Source organism: Suncus etruscus, chromosome 14, assembly GCF_024139225.1.
Source record: "Suncus etruscus isolate mSunEtr1 chromosome 14, mSunEtr1.pri.cur, whole genome shotgun sequence".
NCBI classification, from domain to species: Eukaryota; Metazoa; Chordata; class Mammalia; order Eulipotyphla; family Soricidae; genus Suncus; species Suncus etruscus.
The window spans coordinates 60,620,987-60,642,066 of NC_064861.1; positions in this window are offsets into that span (position 1 = coordinate 60,620,987).

Below are 21,080 nucleotides of genomic sequence, written 5' to 3' on the forward strand. Positions count from 1 at the left end.
GCTTGATCTCTAAGATGCTCCATCAGAGTAATCATAATCCCAGCTGCCCCCCACTGCCTGCTCATTCTGAGTAAAGTCTGTTGATTGGATGCAATTGGTGGAGAAAACTGCTATAGTAACTAATAGGAGTTCTCAAAGACTTAAGAGCAGTGACATAACCTTTTAATTTTAATACAAAATATTGATCCAAGAGTTGATCTCAGACACCATAGCTGTTGGAGGGATGGAGCCCAGTCAATACTGGGAAATCACAGCACATCCATCAGAAGAAGTTAGATCCCTCACAAAGCTTGGCCACACATCTACAGCCTGAGTTGGAAGCAAGCTCCAACAGAATATATCTCACTCCATAGAACATGGGTCATCTTGTTCTGCCTTATATGTCTATGTCTTCCTACAAACTGAGAAAAAAAAAGTGGATGGGATCCAGGGGCCAAGCAGTCTCAGGAGCACTGAGTGGAAATAAAAAATAGTCAAACATAAATACCCAAACCAAAGTCAGTGGCAATAGAACCAAGAGACCCAAACCATAACAAGCTATACATAAAAGGGGCCTGCTACACAAGCAGCTAGCTACATAAAAGGGGCCTGCTACACAAGCAGTCCAGGGGACTAAGGGTGGGAGGCATGCTGTGAACTATGGCAGAGGGAGGTCAACACTCCTGGTGGGACTGGCCCTAATTCACTCTCAATATATACCTAAAATACAACCGTGAAAGACTTGTAATTCACATTGGTCTCAATAAATATTATTAAAAAAAAAAAAGAAAATATTTCACTCCAGATCTTCTAAAACAGGCCATATATGACACTTGAGAAATAGAGTTCATTTGTTTTTGTTTTTAAAAAACTATATATTTATGTGCCAGATAATGTGTCCAGTGCTTTACAAAAATCAACAGATTTAATATTTATAACCATCTGGGATGATGGGACACATTAACATCTCTTTCAGTGGCACAATCCATGAAGCACAGAAAAGTGGAGCTATTGATCCAAGTTCACACAGGTAGATCTGGAACTAAAATCCTACATGCCTACATCCTCTGTCCACTTTCTCAACCACTCATGATGTTGTTGAAGTAACTCCAAGGAGAAGTCAAAAGTTGTCTCCATATTTCTGTGATCAGTTTATATAGTTGGCCAGATAATTCAATTGTTAGTTAAAAATAAAATTTTGTCATCCTAAGAGTATGAATCTGAAATATACTGGTTGCTCAGTTAATTCTATTGTAATTTAAAAATAAAAATTTTATTCCTAAAGAGCACAAATCAGAATTTATTTTAGGTCTTCTCCATTAAAGAATCTAGATACTAAAGATTTATGCATCAGGGGCCAGAGAGATAGCATGGAGATAAGGTGTTTGCCTTGCATGCAGAAGGTCAGTGGTTCGAATCCCAGCATCCCATATGGTCCCCTGAGCCTGCCAGGAGCGATTTCTCAGCATAGAGCCAGGAGTAACCCCTGAGCACTGCTGGGTGTGACCCCAAAACCAAAATAAATAAATAAATAAATAAATAAATAAATAAATAAAAAGATTTATGATTTATGCATCAATGTTAATCTGTGAGATTGGTCTTTAGTTTTCTTTCTTGGTAGTATCTCTGTCAGTTTTGAAAATGAACTTATATAAAGTTAGCTTCTTAGAAGGTATTAGGGAGGATTCCCATTTCTTCAATATTTTGGAAGAGACTAAGGTTCAGTGGTAATAATCTCTGAATGTTTGATAAAACTCACCTATAAACACATCTGGTCCTGAACTTTTTATTCTTGGGGAGTGTCTTAATTACTGTTTCAATTTCCACACTTGTGATTGACCTGTTTATGCTTTCTACTTCATCGTCATTTAGCTTTGGGAGATTATGTTTCCAGAAATATGTTCATTTCTTCTAGATTCTCTAGCTTGGCAGAATAAAATTGTTCATAATAAGCTTTCATGATGTCTTGGATTTCTGGGAGTTCTGTTGTAACTTATCCCCTTTCATTTCTGATTCATTTTAGTTGAGCATTTGCTCTTTTATTCCTTGTGAATCTTGGCTTGTCTATTTTGTTTATTCTTTAAAAAAAAAAACAGCAGTGTGTGGCCAGAGCTGTGGTGCAAGCAGTAGGGCATTGGCCTTGCACGCTCTAGCATAGGATGGACCGCAGTTCAATCCCCCAGCATCCCATATGGTCTCCCATGCCAGGAGCAATTTCTGAGCACATATCCAGGAGTAACTCCTGAACATCATCACCGGGTCAGCTCCTGGTCTCATCAATTCGTTGTAATTCTTTCTTTGTTTTTCCTGGTTTCATCAATTCTTTGTATTGCTTTCTTTGTTTTTATATCATTGATTTCTGCTCTGATCTTTATTATTTCTTTTCATCTATTTATGTTCAGGTTCCTTTGTTGTTAGTTTTCCAGATATTTAAGGTGTGTCTTTAGGTTGTTAATTTTGTCTTTTTCTTTGTTCTTTATGTAGGCCTGTATTGCTATAAGTTTCCCCTAATTACTGCTTGTACTGTTTCCCATAGATTTTGGTAATTTGTTTCTTCATTATCATTAGTCTACAGAATCTCTATTTCTTCCTTGATTACTTATTTGATCCAGCTGTTGTTTAGCAGCATGTTGTTTAGTCACCAGGTATTAGATTTTCTCCAAACCCTCTGTTTACAATCAATATCGATCTCTGTGGCATTGTGGTCTGATTCTGACAGGATGCTTGATATAATTCTTATGTTTGTGAATTTTTGTAAGTTAGACTTATGTCCTAAAATGTGATCTATCCTAAAGAATGTGCAACAAAATCTAAGAAAATTGAATCCAATAAGACATTAAAAAGATCATATATTATGACCAAGTGGGTTTTATTCCAGTGATGCAAGGATGGTTCAATATGCACAAATCAATCAACATCATACATCACATCAGTAAAAGGAAGGATAAAAATCTTTTGATTATATCAGTTGATGCAGAGAAAGCATTTGGCAGGGCCGGTGAGATAGCATGGAGGTAAGGCATTTGCCTTGCATGCAGAAGGGCAGTGGTTCGAATCCCCACATCCCATATGGTCTCCCAAGCCTGCCAGGAGCCATTTCTGAGCGTAGAACCAGGAGTAACATCTGAGCACTGCAGGATGTGACAAAAACAACAACAACAACAACAAAATTAAAAAATAAAAGAAAGCATTTGGCCCATAGCTTGGGGTGGGGCCAAAAAAAAGCTGAAAGCATTTCTACTAAGGGCAGGCACTAGACAAGGATATCCATTGTCTCCACTCTTATTCAACATAGAATTAGAAGTACTAGCAAGAGCAATCAGGCAAAAGAAGGAAATAAAAGGAATTCAAATGGGAAAAGAGGAAATCAAAATATCTCTATTTGCAGATAACATAATATACATTAAAAACCCTATAGAGTCTACAAAAAGCTCCTAGAAACAAGAAACCAATACAGCAAAGTGGCCAGCTACAAAGTTAATACACAAAAGATAGTAGCATTTCTTTATACAAATAATGATTCAAAGAGAAAGCGATCAAAGAATCAACCTCATTTAAAATAGTATCCATAGCTATCAATTACTAGTAATCAAGTTAACCAGAGAGGTGAGAGGCCTATATCATTAAAACTTACACTTAAGAAAGAAATTCAAGAAGACTTAAAGAAATGGAACATTCCATGCTCATGTATTAGAAGAATTAATGTTATCAAAATGACCATCTGACCTAAATTGCTATATAAATTCAATGCAATATTTATCCAAATTCAGACAGCATTCTTCAAGGACTGAGAAAAAAAAAAACAAGTATAAAGTTTGAGTGGTATAACATGATGCCAAGCTATTAACCCAAAACAAAGGCACTCCCCCAATTTCCTCTTTGCTTTTTATCTAGCCCTTTGATATGTAAAAGTCCACCTGGATCTTACTCCACCTTACCCCCAGCCTGTTAAATTTTGTACTGAGAATTAAGAAAAGTCGTCTGTCTTTGGCATGCAGAGAGACCATGAGGCAAAAAACAAAATGACTTCGTGACTCTCTCCTGACTGGCTTAGTTAATTAATTCTTCACAACTACCCTACCTGCTTTAGACCCATCCACCTAAGGTGGAAAGCTGAGTGTGGTAGGTGATCTCACAATATAGGGATTTATTTTACAACTGGTACTCAAACAGCAACCTGACAAAACCCCAATGATAGTGAGTTTGACCCTCTGGTGGCTAATCATCATGACGGCTTCCTTGAATGGAGTGAATGTGCAGTGCCCTTCATCAGAACATTAGCACATATGGCCCTTGTTCTGGACATGGCAGAGGTCTTCTCGGCAGGACAAGGGGAGAAAGCTAAAGACTCTGAGTAGTGTCCCAGAGGCTGAGAACAATTGCCTTTCTTCTAGAAAAGGTGCTTTGTACAAGGACCTCTCACACACACACACACACACACAATATGCAGAAGCTTATTGAGGTCACTGATGGGATAGAAACCAAAGGGAAAACTCCTTTTGAGGAGACCAATAGCAGGGAGATGAACTCCACACAGATTCTGGCCCAGAACCTGAAGAACTTTCTGTCCCAGGAGACCTCAGCAGCCTAACATAAAAGAAGGAGAAAATAGAGGATCCAAGCCCAGCTGAAGCCCAACTGAGGAGAAGCTGCCTTCAGAAACTCCAGCAACTTTCTTCTAGTTTAATCTCTCAATCCTATTTGTATTAGTCATAATAATGCTGGTTAAACTGTGTGTTGCACCTGTATAGATTTTAATAGGTAATGTTTTGTTCTATGTCCCACTGAAAACAAAAAAATTTGTATCCAGCTTTAGTGATATTATTTCATTATTTCAAACTAATATTTCATATTAGTTTGCACAGTTCCAGAGAAATGAATAATGTTATCAAATTTTAATGGTTCTCAGCTATCCAATTGGGAATGTTTCCCAATTGCTGAGATACTTTATTGTATATATTAAATAGATTATATCAAATTAAGTATTAAGTAGAATTATATCTGCCAAAATGTTTTAATGTTTTTGTCTACAGATGTCTATGGAAAAGAAACTTTGGTAATACAGACTCTTATTTTAGTGTTCATTCTAAGAATGTTTAGCAAAGTTATTTTCAAACTGTATAAATAACTGCAGAAATATTTTTATGATTTTGTTTAGAGAAATTTATGGAAAAGAAACTTGGATGCTATAGACTTATATTACAGCACTAGTGTAAGAGTGTTTAAGAATTTTCAAATTATGTGTATCTGCAGACAGGTTCTAATGTTTATGTTCAGAGAAGTCTCTGAAAAAAATTATGATATGTAAAAGACAGAGATACAGAAAAGTTGATTGTTTTGAGAATGATATATGCACAATTTAACCTTTGACGCTTTTACAGTCACCTTCTACTGTACCTATGCAAAATAACATCCACTATTATGTTCTGATCTGAGTTTTTGCCTCCGGCAAAGAAAAGTAGAGCAAAACTTTTTTGCAGTCTTTTGCAATTTTTTTTGTTTTGTTTTGAACAGAAAGGGTAGAATTGTAAGATGACATCCAGCTATTAACCCAAAACAAAGGCATTCCCCAACTTCCTCTTTCATTTTCACCTAGCCTTTTGATATGTAAAAATACCCCTGGATCTTACTCCACCACCCCCCCACCCAGTTGAATTTTGTACTGAGAATAAAGAAAAGTCAGTCTGGCTTTGGCATGCAAAGACCATGAGGTGAGAAGCAGATTGACTTTATGACTCTTTTCTGACTGTCTTGGTTTATTATTTGTAGCTACCCTACTTGATTCAGACCTGTCTGGCTAGGGGTGAAAATATGCATGTGGGGTGATTTCACAACATGGGGGTTTATTTTACAGTGTGGAATCATAAATGACCTAAGATAGCCAAATCCATATTGAAAACCAAGATACTGGGAGGCATGCCATTACCTAACTTGAAGCTCTACTATAAACCCACAGTGATCAAAACAGCATGGTATTGAAACAAAGACAGACTTTCAGATAATTAGTCAGAATAAAATATCAAGTGACAGACTCTCAAGTATATAGTCAATTAAGATTTGACAAGGGAGCCAAGAACTTGAAATGGAATAAAGACAGTCTCTTCAACAAATGGTATTGGAACAATTAAATAACCATGTGTAAGGAATTGAAATTCTATCTATATCTCACATCTTACACCAAAGTCAATTTGAAGTGAATAAAAGACCTTGAGATTAGAGAAAAATCCATATAGTTCAGTTCCTATGTTTGAAGAAAACATAGGAAATACACTCCAAGATTTAGATATCAAAGAAGTCTTCAATGATAAGATGTTAATGGCAAGGAGTATAGAATAAAATCTGAATAAACTGGACTGTATTCAACTAAAAAGTTCCCATATGGAAAAACCTAAAAATCCCATCAAAAATGGGGAGAAGAAATAAACAGACACTTATCTGAGGAAGAACAATAGATGGCCAACAGGCACATGAAAAATTGCACTCAGTATGATAGCTAAGAGTTGGGATCAACTTAGATGTCCAACAACAGATCAGTGGATCATGATCAGTGGTACATACATACACATATACAGTGGAAGACTACATAGCTGTAAGAAATGCAATCATGCAATTTGCAGCAACATGGATGGAACTAGAAGATATTTGTTAAATGAAATAAGCCAGAAGAAAGATAAATACAGAATGATATCACTTATATGTGGTATATAAAATGACGGCATAAAGAAATGCAATGATTTAAATGAAAGTTGTCTCAAACACCCTTGACTCCAGAGGATAGTGAGAAGGGAAAAAAATTGAGTGGAATAAGAGAAACACAAATATAAAAGGATGGGAGCCAGAGGTCAAGTGGTCTCAGGTGCATTCATGGAGTTAAAAAAAGGACAGAACTAAATATCCAAGCCCAAGTCAACAACAGTGAAATAGAGATCCAAATTTTAACAATCAAAACAACTCCTCCTGCTCTTCTCCTCCTCCTCTTCCTGAAACATTGTATGTCTGAAACCCAACTATGAAGAACTTTATAAATCACAATGGTTGAAATCAAAATTAATTAATTAATTAATTAAAAATAATACAGCTGGGGCCAGAGTGGTGGCACAAGTGGTAAGGTCTGCCTTGTCCATGCTAGCCTAGGATGAACTGAAATTTGATCCCCTGGCATTCCATATGGTCCCCCAAGCCAGGAGTGTTTTCTGAGCATATAGCCAGGAGTAACCCCTGAGCATCACTGGATGTAGCCTAAAAAACAGAAAAAAATACATCTGCTAGGAACAATCCTGTACAAAATAATAAAAATAATAAAAGAATCTAGATACTGTCCTGTGTTTGGTAAAAGGCTATGCTTGCCTGTTTTTTTTTCATAGAGAACTGGAAAATTTGACATATTTAATTAGCTTATTGTTCTATATTTCCTAACTTCTTAAAAATCATCTTTACAAAAAAAATGGGGAAAAATCATCTTTACAAATCTGGTAGAATGACAAGAATTACTGAATTCACAATATGGAAAACATTAAAATAATTTTTATATAACCTACGTGAACAAACATGCATCAAACAACTTCACTGAATGCCCAGCTTTGGTAGTCTACATTTCTGGTATTAATTCAGCTTCCTTCCCCACAAAGAGATTAGTGCACCTCCCCACCCAAACTTGTAGCTTTAGGAAATTCTGAAACATTCTGAAACAATATCAGAATGGTTCATGACTCAGAAAAGCACTTAACACACCAATTATGTTCTGTAGAGTTTTCTTCAATTAGGGCTTCAGAGATAGCACAGGGGTTACCTTGTTTGCATTTTCTGCAACTGGCCCCAGTTCAATTCCAGTACTGCATATATCAACCTGAGCACAACCGGAAATGATTCTGAACACAGAGTCAGGAGTAAATTCTGAGCACAACTAGATATGGCATAACCCTCACCACCAACAACATAAAAGAGAAATATGCTAAGCCTTTTAGTGAATCTTTGAATCTGCAAAACACACTCATTAGCATCCTGGCTTTAGTTTTCTGGGTTTGATCATCTGAGTTAATGAATCTTAAGAACACATACTGACTTTTAGCACCAGGAACATACACTTCAGATACATGCTACATGAAAAAGTCTGTTGAATGGGAAAGCTATTCTTATTAGACTGACTTCTTGTGTTACTTTATAAAATGCCACCCCCAGGTATTGCTACTGCTAGAATTTCATTTCCTCTTATGTTTGAACGAAAGGCTCACATAGTATTTTTGCTCGACTTGACTACTCCCTAAAGAACCTATCAGCTCTTGCCTAATACCAGCACCAATAACTTGCCCCCAAGTACTTTTTATCCTCAAAATATACTGAGTGTTCCTAAAATTCTCTGGGAATTAAATGCTTTATGAGAAGCGAGTTCATGTAAAGTTAAGATTTAAGAGTTGGCCTCAATATGAAAAGGTATCTGAAGCACTTTTTAAATTTGTTTTTGGACCATATCTGGCTGTGCTCAGGGATTACTCCTGACTTTATACTGATGAACTACTCCTGGTGGTTCTCAATAGACTATATAGGATGCTGGGGATCGAACTTGAGTCAGCCATGTGCAAGACATACTATGCTCCAGCCCCTGAAGCACTTTTTAAAAGCACCAATGTCCAGATCCCACCCTGATACTTTGATTGCACTTAATCCTGAGAGTGCCCTGCACTCGATTTCAATAACAACTTTAGCCACTGCCAGAATTAACTGTGATAGTGAATGGGAAACACCAGAACCAGTAATAAATGTCCATTGTTCTCTGTTACACACATGCCACCCCTCTTCCACTTTCTGCTGAGGTCAAAAGAAATGGCTGGAATATGGTGCTACGACAAGAGTGGAGGGAGCAACATAACTCATTGGAGCAACACATTAGAGAAAAAATGCTGGTGGCGGAAAGACTGCAGAGACTGTGACACAGAATATTGTGGTCTAAATTCAGGGCAAGTCATCAGGAAAATGAGAAAAAAAGTTGATCATCTGGTGATTGTACAAAGGGTCACTGCCCATGTCTGAGCAGTCATGTGAAGTACATTTTACTCAGAAAAATATGAGGGCAGATGAGGTAGATAATAGGCTCCATTTTGCTCATCTTCAATCTTTCAATTGAAAAGGCAGGGTTCAAGTTGGGAGTAAGAGGGAGGAGCTGTTGGAAGCAAGGGGTTCTTCCTAGAAAGAGACAGAATGAGTGTAGTTCTGGGCAAGTCTTGACCTGTGCCCTCTCTATACCTCTCAGGAGAAAAATAGGGAACCAACCTATCATGAGCAACTTCATCACTTTATATATTTCCAACATAAATATTAGATATTCCTTCATTTGTTCAGATTGTTTTTATTAAGTGCCTATTCTATGTCAAGCCCTGCACTAAAATCTCTGATTTCCTTCATTATACTCTGAAATCAAGAAGAGTAAAATCTAGAGCTGGAACGTATCTAATGGCTGATTCAGAAAAACTTTCAGTAGCAAGATCCTTGACCACACTAGGGACTTTAGAAGATTTACTGTTCCTGGTTTTCATTCCTACTATGTCTGATATACTCTACCTCAGTAACCTCACCAAGTTTCTTCAGTATCAAGAGCAGTCAGTCAATTGCCTTCCTTCATGATCCCTTCTGAGTTGGCCATGCATTTGTAGACCTGTAGACCTCTGATATTTACCTTGATAATGTCAAAACTATTTTGTAGTATAGTGCTTTACGAGCCTATGTTCTCCACTGGCCCTAGAAATTTTCAGAGAATAGTTACTCATGATTTGCTTCTGTAGTAATAGGACTTAGGGAAGGAAGGAAGGAAGGAAGGAAGGAAGGAAGGAAGGAAGGAAGGAAGGAAGGAAGGAAGGAAGGAAGGAAGGAAGGAAGGAAGGAAGGAAGGAAGGAAGGAAGGAAGGAAGGAAGGAAGGAAGGGAGGGAGGGAGGGAGGGAGGGAGGGAGGGAGGGAGGGACGGAGGGAGGGAGGGAGGGAGGGAGGGAGGGAGGGAGGGGGGGAGGGAGGAAGGAAAGGGAAAGGGAGTAGAAAGGGAGGGAGGGTGGTAGAGACTGAGGGGGTAGAGAGTACAGGGAGGGGAGGGAAGGAGGAAGGAGGGGGAGGGGAAAAAGTTTCAGTGAGGTAAGAATTGAGCTGGTGACAGTGAGCTAACAAGTTTAGGAAAAGTACAACATGAGCACATATTTTTTATTTCGCAATGGTCTCTGGCCCAAAAAGCAGAGTTTAATAGTAATCTTTGCTACAAGTAATTTTTTTAATTACACATCCATGTGAGGTTTGTGTCAGTCCTGCTCCCTGGTTTATAAGGCTTGTTTCTGGCTAGTGAGAAGCTGAGGTTGTGAGGTCTAAAGATGTCCTGCAGGACTGAAAGCTGTGGATGGTACAGACTGAGTCCTTGAGCCTGGCACTCAGCTCAGCAGAATGTATGAGACCAGCACAGGCCTGCTGAGTTCACAGTCCCACCAACTAAACATGTTCTGAAGGTGAAAAGAAATCAATTAAGACCCTTATCCTGGGAGTGATGTAATTTAAGTGAAGTTCCAGGATGATTTATCTTGTTCAGAGTGAAGGATGATCTGGAATGAGGGAGAAGGGGAGGAATGTGGGTAAGTAGGGGAGAGACGAGAAAGAAAATATGGAGGAAATGATGAAAAATTAGATTCTTTATTCTGTGGGGACAAGTCAGAGTTTGTGTTATTCATAGTTGTGCCCTCCTTTATTCACAAGCATGCCCTCAGTACTCAGAATATCTCATAGCCATGACAAGTAGGTAGGAAATGTTCATTGGTTAAAAGAAATTGATGCCATTGATGAGGTCATTTGGGATGGGATGGAATGGAAAGGAAGGAAAGGGGAGAGTAGAAAAAGGGAGAAAAAGAAAGTAATGACAGGGAGAGAAGTAAAGGTGAGGAAAAAATAGGTAAGGCCATGGTGATGAGATGAGATAGAAGTATGGGGTTGAAGGGTTGAAGGAAGGGGTGAAAGAGGATGGTAGAAATGGAATGAGATGGGATGAAATGTAATGAGTAGTATGGGAAAGATAGGATGGGAAGAGATGAGTAGGTTAGAAAAGGATCTGGTGGGATGAGACAGAATGAGAAGGGCCAAAGTAAGGTTAGAATAGCTTAAAATCAGACTTGAAGTGCCTTGAGGGAGGGCAGTGGAAGAGCCCTAAAATGAGTGCCATAGCTTCTGATAGCCAATCTTCTCTGTTCTGCCACCAACTAGCAAACAGACCAGAGACTTTGGGAAGCATTCCTGCGCTCATTTTCTTATCTGAAGGGCAGAAGATTCCATTTGTATATCATTTCTCCAGAATTTGAATTGTTTTTATGATCAAATTCGTTGTGTGTCCAACCAATTTGGACAGTGCTAGGTTCAATAACTACAAACTGTTCTCTGGACCCTCGGGCCCCTCAGAGCCTTTAGTTCTGTGTAAACAGTGAAGTTGGGTAAGGATGCCAGCCTATGATGTGGCTCCCAGTCTCATATAACTCTAGAACCCCAGGCCTCATTTTATTCACATTTTCAATCTTATACAAGATCTTTAGCTACAATGGTCTGTGAAGGCATCCATTTGGTCAAGATGAGACTGGTCATGTAGCTGGAGTTGGGTATAAAGAAATAGCTAACCACAGCTAATGCAGAGGCTAACTGAGAATAGGAGTGGCCTCCATTAGAATGTGAGAGGGAAATATGGGTGGTCACAAGGAGACTTGAAGGTTGAGTAAAAAAACTTAATTGTTATGCAAGGTAAAACTTGGACTCAGAAAAAGCAAGCCACCTTCTGTGGGAGTCATTGACATTCTGAGATGGTTTTTAATTTCTCCTCCCTGGTTTTGGGTATGTTGGGGAGGAATCCTTTGGCTACGATGCATCCTGGAGCTTTTATTTTGCTACCAATTTTCCTACATTGTGTGCTTTCTTTGAGAATCATAACCGTGTGAATATTTGACAATTGAATGGTACAAGCATCTTGAAATATACAGTTTTCCCCCAGAGCTGCATTTCATACTATAATCCGAGGTGATCTCAGTTGCCAGAAACACTCACGCCGTTAATGGATTTGGAGGGAAGATGCTGGTAATGAGATTTTCAAATGTGAATTGCTTCGCTTTCCAATGCAGGGTGAAATCCAACGAAATATTACCTTAGACACACTGGCACGGTCAGTCCAACTGATCAAATGAATGCTTGGTGTGTGTTTCATGCAGACCTTTTCTGTTTCAAACAAAAGCAAGAAAGAGATCAGTCTTCTTATTTCTGGTAGGATGGGCCTGGGAATGCCAGAATTGAGTAAATCTGTTTTCTGGGGCCTCTTCACATCTACAATCCTGAAAGGTTTATTTATATCATTTTTTTTTCATTCAAGAACTCTTTATGAGGTACCTCCTATGTGCTAGACACTGTCCTAGGCACTGTGTTAGAGTCTTTTTGAACCAAATAACAATAGGCCTTTTATATCACAGTGCAGGTCATGACTTGCCACAGACATAAACACATGAAACAAGTAAGCACATGTGTCATATCAGTAAGGGAAGGCAGAGGGGGTGATGACAGAAAGGCTCTTTATTTATTTAAAGTATCAGGGAAAGCCTCCAAGGAAGTGACGATTGAGCAGAGACCAAGAGAGAAGAGGAAGTGGAAGGCCAGTTTCCAGGTTCCAGAAGTCTTTGGTAAAAGATGGAGTGAGCCTGGGAATTCAACTTTATCTGATGCCCAATAATGTCCCTTTCATAGTCTTACCCTGCCTCTCTAGGAAGAAGATGAACTATCAGAATAAGAAAGGAAGTCAGAGATGACAATTGACCCAGAGAAAAGAGTGGCCAGGGTCTGAAGGAGGCGTTACAAAGATACAAAGAAGGAAAAAAGCAGACATAGTTGGGCAGACAGGGTGCAAAGAAAATGGGCAGCTACACTGGCCACATCTGTCTGGCTTTTATCTTTGACACTCTCCTCCTATTTATGGGGTCAAATCTGGCCCCTCCTTCCTGTTTACTCCTCAGCCTGTCATATTGGGGACTCAACATGAGCTCAGTCATCAGGCTCTCCATGTCCTTACCCTCAACCCCCATCTTCCCAACATATCCTTAATGCCTTCTGGAATACAGTGTAGCTAGATCTTCCAAAAACTTCCTCTGCCTCTTTTCTTGCTGAGCAGTCATTTCTCTCCCCAATAGCTGGGGTGGAGTTGAGAAACTGAATACCAGGAGCAAGTTATCTCATGAATAAGATTGTGGATGGGAAAAGAGGAAATACCAGCCTTTTATCTCATCTACACAGATGCCATCTACCACCACCCCAAAAGGGCTATTCTTAGCTCAGGTTGTTTAGTTGTTGAGGGAATGTCAAAGGGCTCCCAGAATCGGCTTTCCCCTAGCCTAACTCCTTCATTTTCAAGAGGGACTTGAGGACTCTGAAATGACATAAGCTCTGTTCCTGTTCTTCTGGGAGAGGGAGACTGAAAAGTCAGAATTCCTCCTTCTACTTCTCAGTTTTCCTGGGACAGTTGCAAATGACTATATCAATGTTGCAGCCTAATAAGCGCATCAAAAGTTGAACATAGGGGGCCAGAGAGATAGCATGGAGGTAAGGTGTTTGCCTTTCATGCAGAAGGATGGTGGTTCGAATCCCAGCATCCCATATGGTCCCCTGTCTGCCAGGGGCGATTTCTGAGCATAGAGCCAGGAATAGGTCTGAGTGCTTCCGGGTGTGACCCAAAAACCAAAAAATAAAAATAAAAGTTGAACATAGGTCAAAGGAGTTCATAGGGATCTTAGTCTTGTGGTCCTGACCATATTTGAGAGGATTTCTGCTAAACACATGCTATGTGTTTGTTGGGATGGATCTGAGTTTGGCATCACACCCAGAGGTACTACAGGGAAATTCTTGGTTTTGTGCTCAGTAGTAAGCTCTAGTGATATTCAGGGAACTATATATGGTATCAGGGATTCAAATCAGGGTGTGTGTGATGCCAGGCAAGAGACTTAATCCCTACAGTATCTCTCTGGCTCCTGAAGACGCACTTCTTTTGCACTGCTGTGAAGTCAAAAGGTCTGAAGTGTCAACATTAGGTATCAGGAGCCATTTATGGGAGCTCAAATATGATTGGAAAGAGTTGGAGGAATGTGTACAGTAGAGGCTGATGGTGCACTGGGACCCATCCCTTGCACCCTGTTTTCAGAACCTTCATATTGGACAGTTCCCTATGGGACCTAGGGCGCCCACATCAAAACCTCATAAAAGATCATGCAGCTGCCTGCTAGACTGTGAGAAGAGAAGTGACCCCAGGGACACAGTCAACTACTGAGGGACATGAGTGAACAAGAATATTCTCAGCATCATCTGTGGCAAGTTTTTGAAATGTAATCCACAGAGAAAGCAGGCCCAGCATCTTGAGAGGCCCTTTTCTGTTCTGCCTTAGCTCCTTTTTCTCTCTCCTTCTCTGTTCCCTCACCTGCCATCACTGACTGTCTCTCAAATAAATCACCCACAGACATGCCTCTTCTCTCCATCTCTGATTTGAGGAAAACATGAATTAGTAGTTTAAAGGTCTCTTTGCTGGGCCACCTTGATTCCTACCTAGTCAAAGTTTGCTTTTTTTCCCCCTGATGCTTGCCCCATTTTATTAAAAGCCCCCAACTATGAGTCCCCTCCCAGATAATGGCCTGGGATACCAACCAGTCACCTCACAACTCTGACCATCATTTCCAACACATTTTCTTTTCAGACAGAAAAACTGAGTGAAAGGCCACTTGACACAAATGGCCTTTGTAATACTTCTCCCTACTATCAAACCTAGAAGTTGAGAGGCCATCACAAAACACTATTGTACCATTCAGAAAGCACAATCGTCTCAAAATTCTATGGCAATCTCTTAGAAGAGGGAAAGAAGCATAGAACCTAGAAAGCAAGATGCCACTTACCGATGTGGCTATTTAAGGAACAATGCTCCAGAAATTCTTTCCCATTGCTGCAATTCCAAGCTACCCCCAAGATTCCCCAAAGCATTGCGAGGTAGAGATCTGCCAGGTGAAACTGCCAGTGGAAATCCAGCACTTCCCTCTGGTCTCTGCAAGACTCTGCTTTTCATCTGAGTAAGTGGCAAGTCTGAAGGAACAGAAATAACTCCACATCTAAAACCAACTCTGGGCATTCATGGAATAATACCTCCTAGAAAGGAGTTGAACACTTAGCCAGAGACAGAGTGGACAAGTGTTCTGCCTTTGGGTGGGCTAAGTACAAAATATGCTAGAAAGAAGGTTCTACAGGGAGATCTGTAAAATAAGTAGTTTTCTGTGACTGATATTATGAGTACCTCTCAACCCCACCCTAGTGGTCAATGGCCAAAATCTCCCAGAGCATCTCTACCTAGGACCTTTGTCTGGCCATAAGAGCATGCTCAATGGGTAAATAACAACCAGGATGCAAGAGTGTCAACAACTCATAAGGGATAATCCAACCAATGAGAGTTGGCAATGAACAGCTTCTTTTTCCTTTGGAGATTACCACATCCTCTTTAGGTGTCCTCCTCTGAGAATGTCCTCCAAAAGTGGATCCAGCACAAACATCCTGTTAATCTTTCCCTCTTCCTACCCTAAGTGCTCCCTTCTCTGGAAGCAGTACATCACAGACAAAATTCAAGTGCTCAGTCTCAGTCTTAGGGTCTGCTTTCAAGAAGACCCAAGAGAAGAGAAGAGGAAGTGAAATTGGTGAGAAGTTCACACAGCTTCTCTTCTCTCTCTTTCTCAGTCTCTCTCTCTCTCACACACACACACACACACACACACACACACACACACCAGCAGCAGCAGCAGATTAAGGTGGCATCACACACACACACACCACCAGCAGCAGATTAAGGTGGCATCACACACACACACACACACACACACACACACCAGCAGCAGATTAAGGTGGCATCAGAGTCTTACATGTTAGAGGCCATACAATTCCAGAGACAGGGGTGTGAAGGAAAGGGAGTAACCCCCTAAAAAAGAACCTGAATGACTTCACAGAAGATGTCCTGTTAACAAAGTCTGAGATGCAAGAAGCATTTCCCTGGAGAAATGTGTGTTCTAGAATCTTCTTCCAATTTGTTGGAGCTGGCTTAAACAATAAAAGTAATTTATTTACAATTCTGGAGACTAAAAGTTTTATACCCAAATATTGAGGGCTTCATTTCTTCTGTGATTTCTCACTCCATCTGGTAAGTGTCATCTCTTCTGTATGAGCTGGTATGTTCAAACTAACTTCTCAGACCCAATGCCCAGTGATGAGACTCAGGGTTCAAATGTTAGTAGTCACTTTATGAGTCACTGACAAACACAGGCTCCAAGTACTTGGCACCTATGATCACCATCTTTCCTGATGAGCATCCCCAACTGTGACTGGGAGGTGCCCTCTCAACAGCCAGGTGTGTACACCAGAAAAGCCTGTGTTCGAGTACCAATATCTCCTGCCTCTACAAAAGGCCAATTACAACAAGATTACAGCCAGAGTGAGGACCAAGAGATGGTACAACACTTAGGTCACATGCCTACATGCACCTGACCCAAGATTGATCTCTAGAACAATATGGTTCCCTGGGCATCACTGGGACCTGCTCTGGAGACTTCCAAGCACTACCAGGGTGACCCAAATAGTCACTAGCACCACAGAGCCTAAGTTTTATTACATCCTCAGGCCCTTCCATTAAACCACCAGCCCAGTGACCAAGAGTCACCACTAGGGACCCTACAGTCCAGACCCAATCCCAGTCACGCAGTTATTCAACTATTCTCTGAAGTAGATAATCCCTATTGAGTATAATTGGGTAGGTTATTTAGGTTCAGGGAATGGGATGAGTCTATTAATTTCTATGGAACTTGATTAAATCTACTGGAAACACTCAACTTGCAGTTAGCAGGGAAACCTTTATTGGATGAGTTCATTTGACTTTGTTCTACCTTATTCAGCCTTTTTAAGGTTCTATCTCTGCCACATTCCAAGGCATTAGGGATTAGGAATTCAACATATGAATTATGTATGAAAGGGGACACACTCCAGACCTCTAGAGAGGCCTACCTCCAAGTAGAGAACAGAAGGTAGATTTTTATTATGCTGATTGTGAGGGTCCCAGATGTGGCCATGCTTGGTTAGTGAGCAAAGCAATGAAGAATAATGAGGCCTGAAATAAGCCTGTCTTAACTGTGGAGTGGGTAGCTTGGGAAGCAACCATGTAAGCCACAGCAACTTATCCTCACCAGAAGGTCTGGTCCTGTTTCTATGGAAATGAACTCATTAAGGAAAAATCTTTTATCCAGCTCCTGGTTGATTTGTGAAGTGGGTTCAAATGTTAGTAGTCACCTTATGAGTCACTGACAAACACAGGCTCCAAGTACTTGGCACCTATGATCACCATCTTTCCTGATGAGCACCCCCGACTGAGATTGGGAGGTCCCCTCTCAGCAGCCAGGTGTGTACACCAGAAAAACCTGTGTTCGAGTACCAATATCTCCTGCCTCTATAATTTTACACTGCTCTGGCATGCACTGAATTACTTTCCAAGCATTCCTTCATTGTGAATGAGTTCATTTGAATAGGTCACCCTGAAGACCTAGTGACATTCAACATGACTGGCCCTGAAGGTCTATACCACTATCCATGGGACATAAACCATATTGCTTGATGATTGTTGGAAAATTCTTGGTCCATGCTTCTATTCAAAGATGAATCTGCTTTAGCCTAGACTAGAAACATGATGGAGCCATTTCTTCCAGGCATTGAGTAAGAAGCTCTCAGGCATACCACAGTCCACAAAAGAAAGAGACAAGTCAGGGTCATATTGGAGAGAAGCCACATTGCAGATGGACATGAGAGAGGACTGCATTGCTGAACACAATAAGATGACATCTCCAAACCTAAAACTAAAAACAAAGATCAGTAACTGAGAAACAAAGGCCAATTACAACCAGATTACAACCAGAGTGAGGACCAAGAGATGGTACAGCACTTAGGTCACATACCTACAGGCACCTAATCCATGATTGATCTCTAGAACAATATGGTTCCCTGAGCAACATTGGGCACAGACCTGGATACTTCCAAGCACTACCAGAGTGACCCAAATAGTCACTAGTACCACAGAGCCTAAGTTTCATTACATCCTCAGTTCCTTCCATTGAACCACCAGCCTTGTGACTAGGGCACCTACAGTTCACCTGAACATCATTGGGAAACCTCCACATAAAAATAAATCAATCAATAAATGAAGTAGTAGATCCTTTGCCTCCTAGACATTTCTTCTCCAATTTTCTTACTCTTTCACTCACCTCAGACCTGGGAAGAGAATCCTTGGGGCCCATCTGCTACCCTCCACCTCATTAATAATACCCTGCCTGGAGATCTCATCCCCCAGTACTCTCTCTGTCTGCCTGGAAGTTCTGCGGATTGCTATCTCTGGCTTGTCCTTTCTACAGTCCCAGAGAACAGGCACTCAGCACATGCATGTGCAACAGACTGCTGATTTGAAGGTGCCTATAACTCCATGGAGAGTTGTGGGACTTGTGAATGAGAGATGTAATCTAAGTAATTGCTTCTCTCTTTCCAGTAGCACATACAGATGGGTCTCTTAGATCTTTACAAGAAAGGCCCAACTCTCAGTAGCCTCATTTCATCCAGCTCTCCCACTGGTATGGACATGGGGATCATATTCACATGCAAAGGTGGCACCAGAAAAATGTGGGTTCCAGTCTGGCTCTAGCCTGAGCTAGCTGGGTGGCCTCCAGCAAGTCCCTGGCTGGCTCTGCTTCCCCATGTCCCTGAAATGTCCAGCACCACTGTTGCTGTCACTCATCAGGCATATAGAAGGGAATCAGTGTCTTTCTATTTTTTCCTAGAACTTCAATCAAGTTGTTGCCCCCTTTCATCGATCAATAGTTAGATCTGCACATCTTTCACAGGACTATTTCTGTTCTTGTTCAAAGTGACACAATGCATTCTGAAGGTGGGAGTGAGTGCTGAAACCTGACCATGAAGGGAAATTTTTATGGCAGAAGGGGGAAGGAAATCCATGAGACAGGATTATTTACCCCAAAGCTAGCAGGTGTGAGAAACTGCCACACAGAAGAGTAAAGCATGGATGGGATGGCTCATGGTGGGCAATGAGGCTGGAAATGAGATAAAGGCAGTAGTTGGAAAAGGCCAGAGGAAATGGGGATTGATGAGAGCTTTCTCCATGGAGAAATGAGGAGCTCTGTAACTGCCTGTCAAGGGTCAGTGTCTCTGGACCACAGCCAGAACAATGAAGCATTAGGAAGAGATGGTGAGGGCAGCTACTTTGAGATTTGGGCCAAAATCCAATTGGCAAGAGGTTAGGTTTGATGCTGATGGAAGGGAGTGGGGATAGGGCATGGTTGAGGCAGATAGAAGGTGCCAGAAACACTGTCCAGCTGTAGCATCAGGCCAACACTCCCTTTAGACTCTCTTCGGCTGTGACATCCTGTCTTCTCTCACCTCCTCCTCCCCATCACATGCTGGTTCTCAGATCACTGCCCTCCATTTCCTGATTGTCTTCCTCTGTAAGGACCCTCTGTAAGCCTGCCTTTGTGGTGTTTCAGAGGCCTCTGACAGACCTGATGTCCTTACTGGTTCTCTACCAGTTCCTCCTGCTCCTCTCTCACCTTCCCTGAAAATACAACACATACTTCTTCACACACGTTTGGTCTGTCTCCATTGCCCAGTCCTTATCTCCCCTCACCTGGTTTTCCACCTAAAATAAGTCTTGGTGTAACAGCCTTTCCCATTACAATGAGCTCCAGGCTGAACTGACAGCCCTTGTTTCTAACCAGATTCAAGCAAATCAGATGCTGTGTATGTCACATGGAGCCTCCTGGCTACTCAGTATGCTTTAGATGGAACAATCTATCTGTGATCAGTGTGGGCTGGACTCATGTATCCTTTGCAAACATCAGGCTGTGTGGAGGCTACATCTCCTCTGAACACTGCTCTGACAACTCAGATGCTGCTCTCAGATGTGCTTAGAGCCTAACACAGCTCTGGGTCTCAACCAATGCCCCATCCCAGGAGAAACTAAATATTTGAGGACCAGAGAGATGGTATAGGGAATATGCTTACCATCTATGAGGCTAATCCTAGTTCATTCCTGATCCATTAAATATGGTCTCCCTAGTACCATCGGGAGTCGCTGCTACACACCAAGCCAAAACAGTCCCTAAGCAGCCCACAGTATGAACCAAAATTAATAAATAAGTATAAGATTTATTTCAATCACCACAGGAATAATCAAGATGAACACAGGAATTCAACATAAAATAACTAAGACAAATACATTTCCACTGTCAAAGATGGTCATAACTTAGCTTTCTATGGTGCATTTCTGGGTAGGAGAAAGATGAAGAATAAGTTGTTTATTACTTGATATAATAGTACAAACATGTGAAAGGCACTCAGTGCCTGACTGATGCCCAGTCTATGTTTTTTAATTGTTAAATAAAATATGTGGAAGTTTTACATTTAAATTCCTTTAAATTAAAGAAAGGGTGTAAAAAACTCTTTCTACAAATTTCAACTTATTTGTTTCCATACTGGTGAGAAATATTCTATATCCTTCTGAAGACAGTAGGAGAAATAGCTGATTATCTTTTTAATAGCCCACATTTTTTATTACAAAAATTTATGAAAGAATTGGAGAGCTAGTACAATGAGTAGTAGCCCACTTTCCTTGTATGGTGCCAACCCAAGTGTGATCCTTGGTACCCCATATGGTCTCCCAAGTCCAGTTAATAGTAGTCCCTGCTTGCTGGGCTAGGAGTAAGCCCTGAGCACCACCTAGTGTGGCCCATTATGGCCCAAAAAACAACAACAAAAACAAATGCCAATAAAAATCTAATACTCTGACGCAAAGATTGTGTGTCATCAGGGTGGATACATAAGATATTGGAAAATCAAGTTCCCTCTGAAAGCCTCACTGCATGGAGGACCTGAGTGCACCCAAGGGATGGATATGGGAAAGTGTTCAAGAAGAGCATGAAGCTGAAAAGATATTTTCTGGTGCAGACCAGAGAGAAGTCTCCCAGGGCCCTTCGGAAGGATTCTGAAAAGG